Source organism: Mesoplodon densirostris, chromosome X (genome assembly GCF_025265405.1).
Source record: "Mesoplodon densirostris isolate mMesDen1 chromosome X, mMesDen1 primary haplotype, whole genome shotgun sequence".
NCBI classification, from domain to species: Eukaryota; Metazoa; Chordata; class Mammalia; order Artiodactyla; family Ziphiidae; genus Mesoplodon; species Mesoplodon densirostris.
In genome coordinates, this window is record NC_082681.1 from 102,663,613 (window position 1) to 102,683,135 (window position 19,523).

Below are 19,523 nucleotides of genomic sequence, written 5' to 3' on the forward strand. Positions count from 1 at the left end.
AGTTTACCCACTGGGGCCTGGCGCGCAAGTATAATTCATCAAATCATCAGCTATCAGAACTGAAGGCCACCAAAGGCCAACCCCTCATCTTAAGTTCCTTCTCCTGCCTTGGCCAGAATTGTCTGCCCCTTGTACGTGTCTGCTTCTCCCCTGGATTGGAATAGTATTTTATTCTTACTGCCATGCCAGGCTTGGATGCCTTTTTTGAAAAATCAGCTTGCCCTTGTCATCCCAGGAAGGAAGGGAGGGTGGCAAAGGCGCTCTGCACAGGTCTGGCAAATGGAGGACTCGTGGCCACACTCGCGAGCCAAGACCTGAGTGGGCAGGAGATGCCTTCACCGCAGATGGGGCAAGGGCGGCAGGCCTGTCTCCCCGCAAACCCTGGACCTACATGTGACCCATAGCTGCAAACAGCTGCCACTCGTCCTCCTCACGCCCCCCCCCCCAGCCCAATATAAAAGCACACCCATCATCGTATTTATAGAACTAGTAAATAAAGAATAAAATAGCAAGTTAAAGTAGGTTTTGATTGCCTACGTGTTGGTAAAACCCAGCTGGAATAATTTGATTCATGCATGGAAAAATGCCTCCGAAGCAGGGCCTTTTTTTAGTGTGCCGGAACTGAGTCCCTCCAGCCGCAGATAGAAATTTCTGCTCCTAGAGTTTGGCTCTGAGACTAAGAATTAAAATCTAAAACGAGATTCCAAGAGAACTAATTATTTGCTCCCTTGAAATATGCCAACTAGCCTTTCCCCAATCTTGCAGACAAAGCGGCTGAAAGAAGGAAGGGGCGAAATTTTCCTTTCTGGCACCCAGCCTCTTTCTGGGAGGTGCCTCCCGAGCCCCCGTGGAAGGGAGCAAAGCCTGTGTCATCTGTCAGGACTCTGGACATAGCCCCGTGGCACAGAGAACTGTGTTTTTAGGCCAAATTAGCCTCCTCGTGAATTCGATTGCTGTTCCCACTATGAAGGGGCTGTGACTAATTTTATATCCTGCAAGTGCTTTTTGAGGAATGAAAAACCTATCTTTCCTCAACCACCCACTCCCTCAAAGGAGGGTTTCCCTTTCCCAAGATGCCAGATTGCTTTGCAGACAATGCCACTCACTTGTTATGGGAGATTCTGTGTGAAGTTGGCATGGAGGAGGCATCATTACTCCTGTTCTAGGCTGTCCTCTGGCTTAATGGACACTGGATTTATCCATGGCTGCTGACAGCTGCTGCTTTTCCTGCCGACAATGCCCCCTTAGTCACACTTGCGCGCGCACGCGTGTACACACACACACGCATGCACGAAACCTCAATGTGGTGAGCCTGAAAAATACTTCTGTTTTAGAGATTGTGTGGGCTGGTGGAAAGATGGAAGGAAGCTATAACAATTAAGAGCTGTGCTTTGGGGATTCGATCCCAGGAGGCAAACTCTCAGAAAATGTTCCTTTAACTGCTCTTGACAGTTTTTCTTTTCCTTTGCTACATGGGCTACTGATTCGGCATCCAATTGGGTTTCTGACATTTGTCTTAAAAAAATAGGAATTCTTCTGAGAGGATGAAGGGGTTCTCAGCCACTCACATTTTAGTGAGAATTAGTCCAATAAAACTGTTTTCCTCTGAACGCCTTTTTGGGTTCAGCTACACTGAGACAGTGAGATTTGGAGAAAGAGGGGTGATTTTGGCAACAGTGTGCCTTGGGGATGTGAAGAGGCTTACTGGGTCCGAGGGAGGGAAGGAGATGAGAGATGGAAAATGGATAAGGAAGGCAGATTCCCTCTCCCCTGTCACATTGCACAGACCCCTACATTTGGCTTCCAACCTTTTCTAGCATTCAGCTGCATCTGATAGACTTTGGTGATTTGTCTAAGGAGACTGACCACTATTTTAAACACTGTTTTCATGGGGGACATTTGTCCCCAGTTCTGAACAGCCAGCTTGCAAGGGAATCTTTTCCGTCAGTAATTTAGGCTGTGCAAATGATGAAACTGACATTCACAAAGGCCAAAAGGTGTCACATGTGTTAGAGTGAAAAAAGGCATTCTTCTAGATGTAGGGCGCATGTCAGAGATCAAGGAAGTGCTCTCAGCACAAAGAAATCCATGAGGACGAGCTTGCGGGGTCATGGTCAAGTGCTTTGTCACTGCATTCTGCCAACCCCCCCCGACTCCCTGCTAGCCTTTATTTTGCATTCTACCCTGACAGGGGGTTTCCGAGGTGTGGCCCCAGAAGTGCCCAAATCCCTGTCTGCTGCCAAAGGCATCCCTGTAGAAGTTCATTCCCACCCTAAGAAACTTCCGTGGAAACCTAATTAACCATATTGCTATGATTGCCATGGCTCCAGCAATTGAAGTGATGCACGGCTTCTTGTCATCAGGACGCCACTAGAATGGTCAGGATCCTGCCCCTGTGATGTGCAGGATCCGTTTCCGAGGCTAGAGAAGGCGTTTGTGCTTTGGAGCACACGAACACCTGCGATTGCGTGCAAAATGCCATGTGTACATTTTGGGGGGAAGGGAGCTCATTGTTTTATCAGATTCTCAAAGAAGTCCTGACCCTCCCCCCACCAAGATTAAACATTTGCACAGATCATAATTTTAGCATCACAGTAAATGATTTCTTATTAGAGAAGATAGTCAAATGAGGAAGATACCTAGTAAAGTAATTGCATCCGTCAGAATAAGTAAAACTAGGCTGCCCTAACAAATTCAGTGGCTTAATATAAAAAAGCTTATTCCTTACTCACGCTTTGTGCTTGATGTGGGTGGGCCAGGAGAGTATGCCCACCACAGTCACTCAGACAACCAGGCAGAGAAAGTTTTCACCTCTTACATAAGCTTCCCCCATCACCACAGCAGCAGGAGAGTAAGTTGACCCCTAAGCTTGCGGGCTGTTGAGGTTCCACCCAGGAGGGCTCACGTTTAATTGGCCCAAACAAGCCACACGCAGAGAGGCAGCTCCCCCACTGGAGGGGATGTCCGATCCAGCCATGTGCCCAAACGGAGAAGTGGAATATTTGTGAACAGCCCTAATGACTACCGCTGTGATATAAAATTTTTTGAAAGAAAACCATAAAATGTTCAGCTCATCCACTTTAAAAATTAAGAGCAAGGAACACAAAACTGTATTCAATAAATATAGTAGATAATAAAAAGAACTTCACGTCCATGTTATGACCAATTAAGATAGAAAAAGTGAAGGGGAAAGAGATTGAAAAAGAGGGAGGGAAAGAAAGTGAGAGGAGAAAGAATCGGGAAGAAAATGGAAGGGGCTTTTGTGGGGAGAAGTGGAGGCCAGGACAAATGCCACAGCAAGGTCTTTTCTGCCAGCTGAGCCCCACATCTCATACCATTTCATCCTAACCTGCAGCCCCAGGAAGCCAGATCCTCCGGCTCCCGGTGGTCTTCCAATTTCCCCAGCCGCCCATCTTCCTGGGAACTGCTGCCAGTAAACAGCAGGCCCCAGCGCCCTGAGTGGGGCTTCTTGCAGGAAGCACCCTCACATGTGTGTTTCATGGGGGCAGCATCTGACAGACCAGCAAAGTGAAGCTAAAAGCCAGGCATGGCCTATGGGCCAGTTTCCCACCCCAGGCTACGCCCCTCCCACCCCCATCAGCCACCAGGGGTCCTTTTGTGTGTGAGGACAAAGGCTGGGGACGTAGGAAAGTGCGTCAAAAGCAGCGAAGCAAATCTTCCCTAATGCAGGAACTCAATTCACTGCACGTGGTGAAACTATTACATAAATATGCTAAGCACATATTTTATAATAGAAAAGACTAGTTTGTTCTCTCTGTACGTCTGCATGTTTTTTTTTTGTTTTTTTTTTTGTTTTTTTTTTGTGGTACGCGGGCCTCTCACTGTTGTGGCCTCTCCCGTTGCGGAGCACAGGCTCCGGACGCGCAGGCTCAGCAGCCATGGCTCACGGGCCCAGCCGCTCCGCGGCATGTGGGATCTTCCCGGACCGGGGCACGAACTTGTGTCCCCTGCATCAGCAGGCGGACTCTCAACCACTGCGCCACCAGGGAAGGCCCCGTCTGCATGTTTTAAAGGCATCAACTAGCCCCAAGGGCTGGGTCTTCCTCCACCCGCACTCCTCTCCCGCCTCCCGGAGCTGAGCCTGCCTTTTGCCCTAGGAAAGCAATGCATGTGTGGTCATCCCCTTGTGGCCACCTGCTATTCCCACCCAAGGCCCACTGCCGAGGAATGAAGAGGTCCCCCAGGACTTCTCTCTGAGCCCCTGGAGGAGGTATGTATGTAGCTGAGAGATGGGAAAAATTGGGGGTCAAGGGTGGAATCTTAGCGGGGACACAGGGCTGGGGTGTCTGGTATTTTCCAGATCAATTTTGGTTCCTTCTTCAGTGCCATCACCCTGGGATAAAATGGTGAGAACATTGCTATTCAACAGCCATGGCCCCATCTCAGTGAGCTCTTGCTGTTTAACCAACTACCCCAAGATCTAGTGGTCTAAAACATGACCGTTTATCATTTCTCACTAGTCTTTGGCTTGGCCAGGTGCTTCTTCCAGTCTGAGCTGGGCTCTGTAGATCTCCACTGGCCTCATTCATGGGTCCATCTAGCTGGTATATTGACTGGGACATCTCTCTCCCTCTACCAGGCTAGCCCTTGGATTGTTCACAAGGCCATTGTAGGGTTCCAAGGACAAAAAGAGGACAAGTCCCAATGCTCAAGTACTTTTCAGACCTCCGGGTCACTTTTGTTCCTATCTCATTGGCCAAAGTAAGTCACATGGCCAATCCAGATTAAGGGGTAGGGAAATAGGTTTTATTCCTTGATGGGAGGAGCTATAAAGTCACATTGTAAGGATAGGGATACGGGGAGGGGACTAGTTTGGAATCATTTGCACCCCACCACTCCTGAATCCCAGCTTTTCTATTCCACTTCTTCTCTGGTATAGGGTCTCCCCAATGCCCTTCCCCTCCACCCCACAATCCAGGGCACACAGTCAGTATGGGGCCAATGTGCACCACACTGTGAGAGATTTCAGGTGCCATTACACATAGGCAAAGGTACCATCTCTGGGAATATAATAAAACTAATCCAAATAACTGTGGGTTTAAAATAAAATAGCAAGTTCTCTCTCTCAGGTTAAACAGCCAGAGACCAAGGTTTCTTCCAGCTCACTGATTTACCACCGCCAGACAACGTCCCTTGTCCTCATTGTCTAAGAAGGCTGCCAGAGCTCCAGCCATCACAACCATAGGCAGCAATATGGAGGAAATGTAGAGGAAGGACATATCCCTCTCTTAAAGGAGAACTTCCTAAGCCTCACTCTTTCTTGCTTCCTCACTGGTCTGAAATTAGCCGTTCTCATGGGTACAGGACACACCTGCCTGCAAGGGAGTCGCAGAAAAAGCTGGGGCACATTGATACTGCTAATAAATTTCCTGTGACTAAGGAGGGGGAGCAGAATGGATGCTGGGATCTTTGCCAAACCAGGTTTTTCACAAACATGTTATGCGACTGTGAAATCATGAGACATCTTTGCATGTCTCATTAGCATAATCATCACACCTGGGGTGGACTCATGTCATCTAGTTAGTTCGGTTCAGGTAAAGGTACACAGTCCCCTAGGCAATTGTCATCCTCTTGTGGCCCAGCAGCCTCTTAGGCAATGCTCTGAGAGGGCCCAGGACTGGTCCACCTACTTCATGCCAGGTTTGAGGTTCCTTTTCATCTTTTCCTAATTTTAACTGAGATGTGACAACCGCACAGTAAAGTTCACGAAGTTTAAGCGTACAGCTTGATGAATATGTGTGCATCCGTGTAACCACTACCCAGATCCAGTTATAGAACATTTTCAGGCCTCCTACCCCCACCCAGAAAGTCCCTTCCTGCCTCTATGCCATCAATACGCACTCTCAGAGGTAACCACGATTCTACTTTCTGTCACCATTGAGATAATAGGTTCTTTTCAGGCTGTGCAGATTCTTCCAAAGGGGACCTATGCTGTTGGCCTCCGCTCTCTACCTGTGTTTTTTTGGGCAACGCTCCTCTCTCCCTGTCTACTGCAACCAAGCAGGAGGAGAATAAGAAACAAGGTGGCAGTACCCAGGGTAGGGTGGAGGAATGGGTGGATAGAAACCCTCTCTGCTGAGGTTGACCAGACCTACAGTTCCACAATACTATACCCTGTCTACTGTGCTGGGTTTAAATGCACCCCATCAATCACTGTTATGGCCGGGACCTCCAGACACCCAGGTTCTAAAAGAGCGTGAAGCAGTCATGCTCAGGTATCTGCTCCTCCACTGTCCTCTCATGAAGCTTTTATTTGTTCTCTGGTCCTGGTTTTGCCATCTCTCAAGTCTTCACGCTCCCAAAGGAAGATGGTCTTTCCTGTTTGGGTTCCCCTCTCAATACCACCATCCTGCCCCATCATGTTCTCCCTGCTGGCACCCGATCGAAGGAATCTGATGATTTATAGGACAATTGGACACATTCTTTGTGACCACCACGACTGACGGGTGGAGGTATATGGAGACCCACTTTGGTTCAGTCGAATAGACTTTATGACATCGCGATTCAGAGCACCGTCCCCAGACTAGCAGCATGGACGTCACCTGGGAACGTGTGCAAAATCCAGATTATTGGGCCCCATCCCAGACCCACTGAATCAGAATCTGCATTTTCACAAGATCCCCAGGGGATTCAACGGCCCATAACGTTTCGGTCGTAACACCCGTGCTCTAAGGTGGCACGGGTACTTTATCAGGAAATAGGAGCCCCCAGAAGCACCTGGGTCCAGGTGGCCCCCTTCCAGCCTCTGCCCCGGGTAGGAGCTGGGCAGAAGGGTCCCAAGGCTGTATTGTTCCACGAGTGCTTAGTTACTCCACATCCTTGGCCCTGTCACACTGGCTCTCGTTTTGGAAACTCTCTTTCCTTACTAGCGGTCCACCATCCCTTATCTGCAACAGAAACGCAAAGGTTTTATACATTTCGCACAAATGTATTTCGCAGCAAAACCTGGTCTGAGCTGATGTGAGGCCTTTTATAGTCATTATTTAGTCCACTTTGTGTGACTATTCATATGTTTGAGCACAGCAATATTAATGTGGCTGATTACCCACCAGGGGATATTTCCTAAGACATGGTCTTACTTTCTACAGGTCTTACTTTTCTAATAAAGGAAAACCTCTCAATTCTGGAATTTATCTGGCCTGAAGGGTTTGGATGGGTTCTGGACCTTTATCTCCTTTTCTCCTCATAGAGGATACATTCAATTTCTTTAATTTTCCCTCTCATTTTAAATAATAACAATAATAATCATTATTATTGATTACAAAACTAAGTCTGATTTAGAGAAATTCAGACTATGGAAATAGGGGATCCTGCCTCGGTTCCTGATCACAGCATGGTTTCTGTATTTTCTTTTTCTTTCTTATGCACATGTATAGGTGCACCCGGAAACACACATGTGCACACATACATTTTAATAACAAAAATGCAATCACACCTTGCGTAGCCTTTTGCACCCGCCCCACCCCAACCCCGCTGCTGTTACACACGCACTTAATGTATCAGGAGAAACCCCACGACAACGCTTATGTTTGGCACATGCTTTTGGTACCCGATCGGCTGCATCCCTGGAGACTTCCCACTTCCTGGCATGCCTTCTAACTGCCAGGGTCCACGTCTTTCGGCTTGAGTGCTTTCCCAAAGCTCTGCTAAAAACAGAGAAGGCTGGCTGGAAGTGCCAGAGAATTAACAGCCCAGGGAGCAGCCCTCAACCAAGGAATCTCAGGAGTTGATGTTTAATTCTGCCAGCTCACGCGCTGTTCCTCGGGTGCGGTAACTCTGGGGCATCTCTTCGAACTCCCCTGCAGGAATGAGCCCCGGTTGCCCACAGTGGTAAGTAGCTTGAGAACACACCTCTTATTGGCGGCCTTCCCTTCCCTTCCCTGCCTCCCTTCCCCCTCCCCTCCACCTACCGCCCACACCTCTCCTGTGTTTCCTCTACCTCTTGAATAAATAATTTGCACTTGTCTTAGGGTCTGTTTCTCCAGAAACCCATACTATGACAATCTAGAGATACTTTTTGCTCGTTATTAACTGCCGAGGATGCCACAGTATGGATACACCATTTCTTTAACCGTTCCTTATTACTCTCCTATTGTTAGATAATTATGGTGCTGCTAATTTTTCAACATGACAGTTGAGGCTGGTAGACCTCTTGGTGCGTGTATTTTTGGGTGCAAGCATTTCTCTTAAAATATTTTGGACCACCTTCTCTTTTAGTTTCTCTGCTCCATCTAGGCAGGCTCTATTCTGCTTTTCTGCTCAGAATCTGCGTTCTCCTGGGAGCTGGTGCCAGAATGTCTCAGCCAAGGTCACCACCTGTCCCAGTTTTCCCTCAGGACTTGCGACTTTCAGTGCTATAACTGAGACAGTCCCTGGCAAACCAAAATGGTTGGTCGCCCTATCTCTGATCCTTCATCCGGGCTCTCAGTTTCCAGAGCTCCTGCTTCAATCCCTCTGCCCTCAGCCTCCACACCCAGGATCTCCTATTCTAGCTGCCTCAGGGTTGCCCCTCCCAGCTCACAGGGGACCTTCGGCTCCCAGAAGCCAGCTTCATCACTAGTTAAACACACTCACGTGCACACCTGCAGTTTCACAATTGTCCCTCAGGCTCTGATGTCCCAGCAACCCTATAAGGTAAGTACTCAGATTGCATTTCATCGATGAGGTTCAGAGAGATTAAGCAACTTGCCCAAGGTCACACAGCTAGGACGGGATGCAGCCAAACTTGGATTTGGGTCTGGGTGACCTGAAGACCCCTGTTTTTTTTTTTTTTTTTTTTTGCGGTACGCGGGCCTCTCACTGTTGTGACCTCTCCCGTTGCGGAGCACAGGCTCCGGACACGCAGGCTCAGCGGCCATGGCTCACGGGCCTAGCTGCTCCGCGGCATGTGGGATCTTCCCGCACCGGGGCACGAACCCGTGTCCCCTGCATCGGCAGGCGGACTCTCAACCACTGCGCCACCAGGGAAGCCCAAGACCCCTGTTTTTTGCTGCCTTTCTTGCTCCAGTCCTGCCGCCCTCCACCCAAGTTCATCAGCTATTATTTTAACGCACCAGCATCTTCTCCCATCAGGCGCCATTCTCTCAGGTCCTACCCCCACCAAAAACAAAACCAAAAAATACCAAGTGATTACTTGGTTTCCTTTTCCCTGCTCCTGTCTGTTTCTTTCCAGGTCCCTGGCTCACTTATTCCCCTGCATTTTCCTCATTTGCATAGAGGCTCCTTCCCTGATCTGGCATCTCCATCCTGCTTCTCCGTAGACACAGCAAGAAGGAAGCCCCATCGGTCTCGAACAAGGTAGAGGTCCTTATTACCACCCCAAACCGCAGATAGGAAAGCAGAGACCCAGACAGGTGGTGTGAGAGGCTGAGGCCACAGCTGGTGGTTGGCAGAGCCTGGCTTGAAATCCAAGTTTGCCTCTTAAACCTCGGGGTGTCTCCATAAATATACGGTGTTTACCGAATGCCTGTTGGTCCACCCTGCTGTCCAGATTCCCACGGACAGGGAGCCACATGTGACCTCCCAGGGGATGGAGCCATGGTTCCCGTCTTTATCGGCATTTGGCAAAATGAATTCCAGTCTCCCCGGATGTGTCTTTGAAGCAGACAGGGGATGAACAAAACAGTTCCCTGAGGAGCTGGGAGCCTGAGAAAGGCCCGGCTCCACCTTCCAGTTATCTCCGGCCCATCTGGCCAGAGCAACCCTTCCTTGCAGGAGCCTGGCCTGTGCTTCTCTGCGCTGAGGCTCCCGCAGGGTTGATACATAAGGCCTGCAAAGCCCTTGGAGGGAAGCCTCCGCCAGGGGCCCAGGGGCCAGGAGAATGCAGGCCCTGTTCAGCTGTCGCCCAGCAACGCCACACACAAACATTTGCTGACAGGAAGAGGCGAGCGGCATTAAAGCCGCCTGACAGGGAGGTGATGGGGCAGCGGGGAGAGGCAGAGGTAGACAGTGTGTAATTGCCAAGCCGGAAGGCTGGCCTGTGGCCAGCGCATTGAGTTTAACTGCCCGTGTCACTGCCCTCCACATCCAAGGAGGATGCTGCCCGCGGCCATGTTTCCAGGCTGAGTGCCCTGTCGTGGTCTGGCCTGGGCTGACCCTGTCACAGCCTGGGCAGCTGTTCCCCGGGCCCAACTACGGAAGGAAAGGCCAGCTCTGGCTCTGGGGCGCCCCCTCCGGCAGGGCTGCCCCTGCCTTCATCTGAGCAGCTGGCGGGGCCTCAGGTCCCTGCCCCTCCTCCCCCTGGCCTTCCCGTGCTGCTGCAAGCTGGCCGTTCTGGAAACAGCCTCTGACAAAGCAACGGGGCCCACAGAGGGTCTTTTGGCGACCACAGCCCCTGTTCCCTGACACTCTCCCACCAGTAGACCTGGAGCTCGGCCCAAGCCTGGGGCCAGCACAGACACCCTGAGGCATCCAGGTGGGTTTTGGCAATGCTAGAAGCATCTTCTTCTGGAAGGCTGAAGATCCTCTCCCGCCTTCCTGAGGTTCCCGCTTCTCCTGCCCATGTGCGTTTCATGAACCTCCCACTCAGCCCTAAATTAGCCACAGAGCCCCTTCCAACATGCCCACGGTGGCTGCACGATGGGGACCCAGGAAAGAGATGGACACAGGGAAGAGCGGCAGTGAAACTGTGCCCCCAAAGGCAGCCGGCCCCTTGGCCTACAGAAGGTCAACCCGCCGGCAGGCTGTGAAATCTGATAGCAGTCCCGTAGCTTCCAAGAAATAATTATTCCCAGGAAAGTGTTTTCAAGTTTTAGATAAACTGCTGTTTAAGAAGCAGAGAGGAGAGAACCCGAACAGTGGCAACCGTCTGCGGCTTCCCCCAGCGGGCCCGTCATTAACCATTGCTCCCGGAGCTAAAGGCTGCGGCTCTATCCCCAATTAATAGCCACATTCCAGCAAACTCCCTGTTTATCAAGGCATTAACACTGACATCTGGGGATGGCGCCTGCCCTGGCCTGCCAGCAGGGAGGATTGTGCGTCCATCCACCCACACTCAGACTGACGGCCCCATCCCTTGCCTCCTCGACCAAGGGCGGGCGCAGATGGGATGCTGTGGTCCCCTCCCTCCCGCTCCCTTCCCCCCACCGCTGTGTCATTCTACAGCCCGCCGAGTGTGGGCCAAGCAGCCCCATCCCTGTGGGTGTGTGCACGCGTGCCCCGCTGTGAGATCCTTATATTTCAGGAGAAGATGGTGTCTGGGGAGGATTCTCCAAGGAATTCTTTGAGAACAAGAATGATTTCTCTCCCCTTCTCAACCCCGTGTGTGTGCGTGTGTGTGTGTGCGCGCGCGCATGTGTGTAGGGGTGCCACAGGGTGCCCTTTTTTTTTCTTCCTCTCCGGTCACTAGCATGAGAGCATGGATTAAACACCCTTCTGCCTCCTTGTCTAGGCTGAGGCAAATTCTGTTGAGTATATACCTCTTGGAGGGACATGAGCCCTGGTCCACCAGCCCTCGTTGGAGGAGGAAGGCCACCGGCTGCCTCATTCCAAGGACCTGAGACCACTGGAGTTGGGAAACTATTCATTCTTCATCAACAGCCCTTCCCACATGTGTCCCTGCCCCCAGCCCCACCAAGCACCCACCCCCTTTCCATCCAATTTTCATTACTTCTGCTGAGCATTCAGTGGCTTCTTTGTAGCCATGTTCCTCGTCCGATCCCCTCGATGTGGGCATCTCCCAAGGCCCACTACCCACTTCCTGCTTCCCTCTCTCCCCAAACTTTCCGTAGGAGCCAGGCCAAACCCTCCCCAGGGCTCAGCGGTGACTTCAGGACCCTGAAATCCACAGCTCTGGCCTCAGCCCGTGGTCACTTTCACCTGAACGCCCTTGTGGCACCTTCAATTCAAATGAATCAAGTCAACCCCACCTCTTTCTCCATAGTGTTCCCCGTTTCTGTCAGAGTTGTCTGTCACTATTCTCTCAGCCCACACTGGAGAATCGTATTTGACTCACCCGCTCCCTCCTTCAAAGCCAGTCTCCAAACCCAAGCTGGTTGTTACCCTACTCCTATACCCTGTCCTTCTCCTTGTCCCTCCTGCCACGCCACCCTGGGACTTTACTGATGAATTGGAAAGAGACAGGAATGGGCCCCCAGCTGAAAAGAATATCCCCAGCCCAACGAAACCCACCAGGCTCTGGACCCTTGGTCCCTTCTACATGCAGCTGCCAGGTTCATCTTTCCCTGCCGGGGCCGCCCACTTCTGGGCCTTCACGTGGTCAGGTTTCCCCAGCCTGGAAGTGATTCCAGTGAGTTAAGAGATTAAATGGTATAGGTGCCAGCCCTGTGCAATGTGTGGCTTTGAACAAATGCTAGTTACTATTTAAACAAGAGTGGGGGGGGGTGCTCAAGTCTCACCTCCTTAGAGAAGCCTTCCGGAAGGGGAGAACAGTTCTTTTGCCTGACCCGTCAGTATCTGTTACCCATCTTCCCCACCCCCGCCACCGAGTCTGTAGGGGTCAAGTGAAGTCAGCCATGTGCCCAGGATCCTGGGGCGGGCCATGGCTTGAGCTGGCCCCAGTTCTAGCCAGGCAGTGGCAGACCTGGGGAATTTTCTGGAACTGTTGGGAAAGTGCATCCTCTCTGTCACAGTTGCTCTACTAACGAAATGTGAGTCTGAGGCCGCTGGTGGCCATCTTGTCACCACCACTTGGGATAAGTGCCTGGAATCAGCCCTGCCTGAAGCCAAGCACCTTTTAACGTGCTGGTTTCTGGAGCCAGTACCTTCCGTTCCCCCAACCCTACCCACTGAGCCAGTTGGAGTGGTGTTTCTCTGCCTTACAACCAGAAGAGTCCTGCCTGCCTCAGTCCTGAGACACCTCTCTCAATTTGCAGCTCTAAACTGTTGCCTTCCCTACCCCTCACTGGGCTCTGACCACATTCAGCTTTTTTTTTTTTTTTTTTTTGCGGTACGCGGGCCTCTCACTGCTGTGGCCTCTCCCGTTGCGGACCACAGGCTCTGGACGCGCAGGCTCAGCGGCCATGGCTCACGGGCCCAGCCGCTCCGTGGCATGCGGGATCTTCCCAGACCGGGGCACGAATCCGTGTTCCCCGCATCCACAGGCGGACTCTCAACCACTGAGCCACCAGGGAAGCCCTGCATTCAGCTTTGCGGTGTTATTTGGACCTGCAGGTGGAGAACCCTATCTCTAACTGGCCTGAGCCCCTCCTGAGGGGGGGCGTGTCTCCTGTGTGCCAGCAGCCTGCGGCGGGTGATCATTACCAGCAGGAATGCTGATGGTCTCCTCCTTACAGCCTCCTCACAATCCCCAGCCCCTGGGCACAGGTACTAGGCGCCAGGCACTAAGAACTTTACCTATGCCGGCCCGGTCCTTACAACCACCTGAGGTCGGAATTATGACTGTCCCCATTTTGCCGATCAGAAAACTGAGGGATAGGAAGGTTATATACTCGACCTAAGTGATGCAGTTCATTGGTTGCAGAGGCAAGATTTGACTCCAGGCCCGTTTGCTCCTAAACACTGACCAACGGAGCCTTTTAAGAGCTTGGCTGATATATCACTTGTTTCCTTGGTCCGGGGTGCTTTGAGTTCCTCCGATGGCCCCCAGTGCGTCCACTCAGGATCTGAATTCCTTTTCCTGCCAGACGGGTATAGGTGCATCACGACTTCCCTTGAGGTTTATGGTGGGCCCCTCACCTGTGCATCCTTTGGAACAACTAGAGAGCCTGGGTTATGTACTGTCCCTCACAGCCATCCCCTGAGGGAGCCTGTCCTGTCCCTGAGTCCTGTGTGCATTACGCAGGGACCCCCTTGTCACTGTGGGTGGGGTGTGAAGCAGTTCCAATCCCACATCTAACTGCTGTGTCTTAGCTGGCCCTCTGCATCTGTCCTTCCAGGGCTAGGCCCACTGGAGGGCCTTTACCCTGATGGCCTATGTGGCCAAACAGTTTGCATCTCCAGGCAACAGAGGCTGGAGTTAGGGCTACCCTCGGGATGCTGCCAGTTATCCCTGGTCCTACACTTTGGTGGCTGCCTAATTTTGAAGGACGGTGTAGTCAGAGTGTATGGGCTGAAAACAATCCCTCAGAGTCACAGATTTAGATTCAATGAAAACCTCCCCAACCTCCAACAGTATAACATCTACATCATGTTCTGCAGTTTCAAAACTAACAGTTCATTTCCTCATTACAACAGCCCTGTTCGTTGTCATGATTCCCACTGAGGCTCAGGGAGGCTCTAAGTAAGGGATGGTAAGATAGAGACTCAAAGCCGTGTCTCCTGGCTTGGGGTGAAGAATCTTTGTCTTCTTGACATCACGGGGATTTGGCCCCTTCAGTGACGCTCATTGATTTAACAATCGTACATCGGACGTTTTCTGCCTGCCCGGCACAGAACTGGGAGTTGGAGATACAGAGGTGATCACAGAGCTCAGAGCCTCCAAACAGCCCCTTTCCATGCGGTAAGAGTCACGATGGTGTTAAGAATGGAGTATGGTGGGAACACGAAAGAGGAGACTGTGAATTCTCCCATTTGGGGAAAGTGACAGTGTTAGAGCAAGTTCTGGAGAAGGACAGTCACCTGCTTGTCTTCTATGATGCACAGACAGGTCACTTAGTTGTGACACAGGTATGGGCCCCCAGAGGACAAGGACAAAGTTCTTAAGTCTTCCCCAGGCTGGTTCTCGTGTTTGTTCACTTGTGAGCTAGACCCTGCACACACACTCTGTCTTATCCTCACTCCAAAGGCAAGATCACTAACATGCCCATTTTACAGGCAAGAAAACCAAAGCCCAGAGAAGTCCAAAGCCTCAGCCCTCTTGTCTCAATTCAGAAGAACTTAGAAGGGCCATCTTCACTCTGGAGGTCCCTGTGGGATCCACCAAAGCCACTACTGTGATCTCATTGTCATTCGACTTCTCTGCCCAGTTCTCTCACTCCAACTCAAGCGTTGATCTTGAGACCACACGCCATTAAACCTCCTCCTTATAAATTTCCATCTCAAAGTCTGTGTGTGTCCTGGGGAGCCTGATCCAAGACGCCATGTTGCGTATCTTTTCGTTTCGATTTTGGTCATCTGTGAATAAGAAACCCTCCAGAATAACAATGACCTAAACACGCCAGAAATGGCCCTCTCACATAAAAGCCCAGAGGCCGGAAGTAAGACAAGTGACTCAGGTGCCTTTGATCTTGTTGTTCTGCCCAGCATGGCTTCCCGTCCCAAAGTTACCTCGTGGTTCAAGATGGCTGCTCGAGCTCCCCATCACCTCCCTGTTCTATCGGGCAGAAAGGAGAAGAGGGCAAAGAGGGATGCACTCACTTCCCTTCTACAACACATTCCGGAAGTTGCTTCTGCTTATATCCCATTGGCTACACTTAGTCACATGGCCATACCATACGTGGCTGCAAACCGAAGCTGGGGCCTGTGTGGTCTTTATTTGGGGAGAGGAGAACATGTCCAGCTAAATACTGGGGATTTTATATCTAAGGGGGAAGAAGAAGGTGGATATTTGCGACAGCTAGTGGGCTCTGGATGTGTGCCCACCACAAAGCTACTCAGGACAGTGCAGACCCCCAGGGAGGGCAGAGGCTGTGTGTGGCCAGCCAGGCATTTGGGCTGTCCTGCTTGTCTTTGGAAATCATCTCTCACCTCCACACCTCAGCTTGGATCCCTGAGGACAGGCTGCTCTTGCTACCTGAGGGTCTTTTGGCCTTGCTTGAGGTCTCCGTGAAGGCCAAATCAGCTCACCCCTCCTTCCCAAAAGCTCCCAGGGGAAGAATGACTTTTCCTCTCCTTTTCTCCCTCCCTTTCTCTTTGAACTTGTGGTTCTTTAACCGGGCGTCTTTAAGTCTCTCCTGGGGCAAAAAGGCATCCCTTGTACATCCACAAATAATTAAGTGCTACAGTCATTTAACATATACACAGACGGCATCACTATAATTACAGAAAATATATTACACATCAGGCACAGGGGATGGGGGTAATTCACCACCCAGCATGGCCTAGAACCAGAGGTGAATGGATGCCTCGGGCTGGCCCCAGGTTGTATCCGTGCCTGGGCCCCTCTGTACATTTCCAGCCCTCTCTCCACGCCCTGCAGGCCTTGAAGCTGTGATGAGTGGCCCCCTCCGATTGTACGTGCATTGCCAAGTCTCCCCCCGCATTCCCCTTTTTGCTCAGGCAGTAGAAATGGTGAGTTTGGGAGTGCTGACTGTGTAACTGACCAAAGGAGAGGAAGTGATGGAATAGGGTAGAGGAGATCTCAGCCCTGAAGGGGCGGGGGAGAGGAAGAGGAGGGAGGGGCGTGAGAAAGCCGAGGGGTAACGGGGAGGAGAAACAGGCAAAGGCAGAGGGATCAGTGGCTCCGAAATCCTCCCCAGGGTGTTTCCCAGGAAGAGAGAATAACCGTGAAGATCTACAGCTCGGAGAACAAGGCTTGTCAAAACAAGGCTCGTCAGTGTGCACCTGAATCACCTGGAAGGAAAGAGGTGCTGTGAGCCTGGGGGTTCTGATTGAGTAGGTGTGGGCGGGGCCTGAGAGTCTGCATTTCTAACGTGGCCGCACTTTGAGTAGTAAGGATTTACAGGAACTTTTGGATGCACCCTCTCCTTTCATCCTCACGATGACCCTGTTTTACAGACCAGGGAATTGAGGCTCAGAGATGCCAAGTACCTTGTGCGAGTTCTCACGGACAGCCAGCCCTTGGCTTCCTGTTAGTCTGGAAGGCCGTGTCCCAGAGTGAGCGGGAGAACATTTCCGCATGTGGAGGCTGCGGACGGTGCATCCAGCTCGGAGGGTCGACAGATGCCTGGGATGTGTCCTGGATGTGAGCCCAGAGGCCTGGGTTTTCAAGGACTGAGAAGCCGAGACACAGGGAGGAAAGGAATGGCTGGGGGTGGCGTGGGATGGGGGCCGCGTACAAACAGAGTAGGATTAAAAAGAGGAGTTGACCGCATCATCTGTAAGCTGAGGCAAAGCTGGACTTTGTTACTAAGCTGTGTGCCTGGAATTTCTCAACCTGGGTATCGGCTGTTTCTCGGAAAATGCTCACACTTTGTAAGATCAGATCTTTGTGTTCCGCCTGCACATGTCTTGATGTGGAGTCGCAGAGGAGGAGGGGCTGCTAAGTGAGAGTGAAGCCAGAGAACTGCGTTTGAAAGAAGGGCATCCTCCGGATGGATGGGGGGCATGTGGGTGATGGGGGTGCGTGCCGAGAGGGTTAGGCGTCAAGTGAGGTAATGCACGTACACAGCTTAGCATCGGGCTCTGGACTCCTCGGGCAACAGTAATTGTGAATTATATTAATAAATCGCAGAACTATCTTGAAATATGATGTAAGGGTTTGGTGGCAAGGACCTCCCTGCGATGGGTCCGCAACACCTCTGAGAAACAGCAAAGGGAGGAGCCTTAGGGATGTTGTAAGTTCTCACAGAGCTTAGAATCTACCAGGGAAATGCCAAATTATCAAGAGGCTCCTAAGGGATGAGCCAATTCAGGTGTCTGCAAGGGCTTCGTGTTGGCTAGAGGCAGGGTGGTCCGTCTGGGAAGGCTGTGCCGAGAATGGAGGAGGAGGACGTGGCAATGCTTCTGGGGTATCCGGGTCCTCCGAGAAGCAGATGCCAGGAGAGGATGTGCCAGGATTTTATTAGGGGAAATGCCTGTGAGAGAACTGGGGAGAGAGCTGTCAAAGCTGGCAGAGCGGGGAGGCTGTGATGCCGTCTGACCCGAGAGAAGGAGCATCTCAGACTGTCCTGCAGCCTCTGGAAGTTTCAGCGAGGCCGGTAGGCTGTCCTCAAACCAAAGTCAGCTGGCAGAAGAGTCCTGTTCCTCCTTAGCACCACGCCTCGCTCAGTCATTGGCTGGGGTGGCCAAAGGGAGGTGCAGCCTCGGCCGAGATGCTGGGATGCATTTCAGAGCTGGGCAGCTGGGGCCCTGGTGCAGTTATGTTCCCTGAAGTTGGAGAGCTGTGAAGCACAGTTTCCAGTACAGTTGCTTTCCAATAATTTGCCTACCAGACGGGGAAAGCCCTTGAATTCTGTTGGGACAGGGGCCCCAAGCCAACTGCAGGGCTTTGCATGTAGTTGTCACTCCATAAATATTTGTTAAATGACTACAGAACTGGAAAGTGAATCCGTCCCAAAGTGTATGCTTTCCTTTTGCTAAATAGATCCTCCCAGTGAGACTGATTACTTTCTTTCCGATAGTTTTCCCTTTTGTGACATTAGTCTATGTTTGCAACAATTGCCAGGGCCTGGTGCAGCCCGCTGTGAAAAGTCTTACAGGGTGAGAGGCCCGAGGCCTTTTCCGCTGTTTGTGGACAGCACGGTCCTGCTGGATTCTCTCACTCGGGAAGAGCCTTGGTCCAGCAGAGCCACCTTGGGGTCAGATCTGCCACGAGTCAGGAAGCCAAGTAGAGGCTCCCTTGCTTCTAGAGGGAAAGGCCCTGTAAGTCCTTGCCTCCGCTGATCGCTCCCATCCCTGTCCCTCCGCCTCACAGCCCACACGTCGTCCCCTTGGAGACCGTGTACACAGCAGAAAGCCTGCTGCAGACACAACAGCCAGAAGAGGGAGGAGGCTTTGGAATCAGGCAGGCGCCAGGAGACTGGTCTCGCGACAAGTGGCAGCGATCCACAGGACCCGGCCTCCAAGTCCCCCTAGGACTCCCGAGGTCCGGGCCCCAAGGGCAGCCTCTGCCTTGCTTCTCTAGGGGCCGTGGAGCCAGCTGGGACGTGTTTTCCTCTGTCAATGCAGGCAGATGCTGTGCATCAGTCTTCTACACACGTGCTTCTGCCCGGAGAGGAAGATAAAGTGGCTTGTTCCTCCTGCACTACTACATGAGTGTGGTGTGGCCACCGGTTATTGAACGTAGGTGTGTGCGCGTGCGTGGAGGCACGTGAGTTAGGCAGAGGAGTGGATGCCAAGGACGGGGTAGTGTCAGGAATGCTACATTTCCCTCCCGACAGCTGTGTCTCGAGAATAAGTTGAACAGGATCTCTTTAGCGCTAATAACCTAGAATCCGAAAACAACAGCGATAATAATAATAGGTGGCCCTTAGCACTTGCTCTGCACAGGTCCTGTTCTGAGCTCTTTATGTATATAAACTCATTTAAGCCCGAAAACGCCCGTGAGAAAGTCCTACCATCATTCCAGTTTACAGATGGGCAAACCAAGGCACAGAAAGGCTAAGTCATTCACTTCGGGTAGTTCATGCCAGAAGTGGCAGCACGAATGCTTGGAACTACTCTACTACAGGGTCTGTCATCACCTTTTAGTGCCTCAGCGTGGCCTTTGGCCTGAGTGGGAGAAGAAAACAGAAAGGTTTTCCCCAAGTAGGAGTGGACTTCTGCAAAGCTCCCATTGCAGAGCCCCGGAGCAGTGCCTGGGCCATGGGGGAATCCATACTTCATGCTAAAAAAGAAAAAAGACCCTCATGTCCAGATTACCAGTTACCCAAACCCCTCTAGTCAGTAGAGGACACAGTTCCTGGCACCAAAGAGAACATCTGGAAATGTTGGACGGAATATGTGTGACCCATAGGCATTGC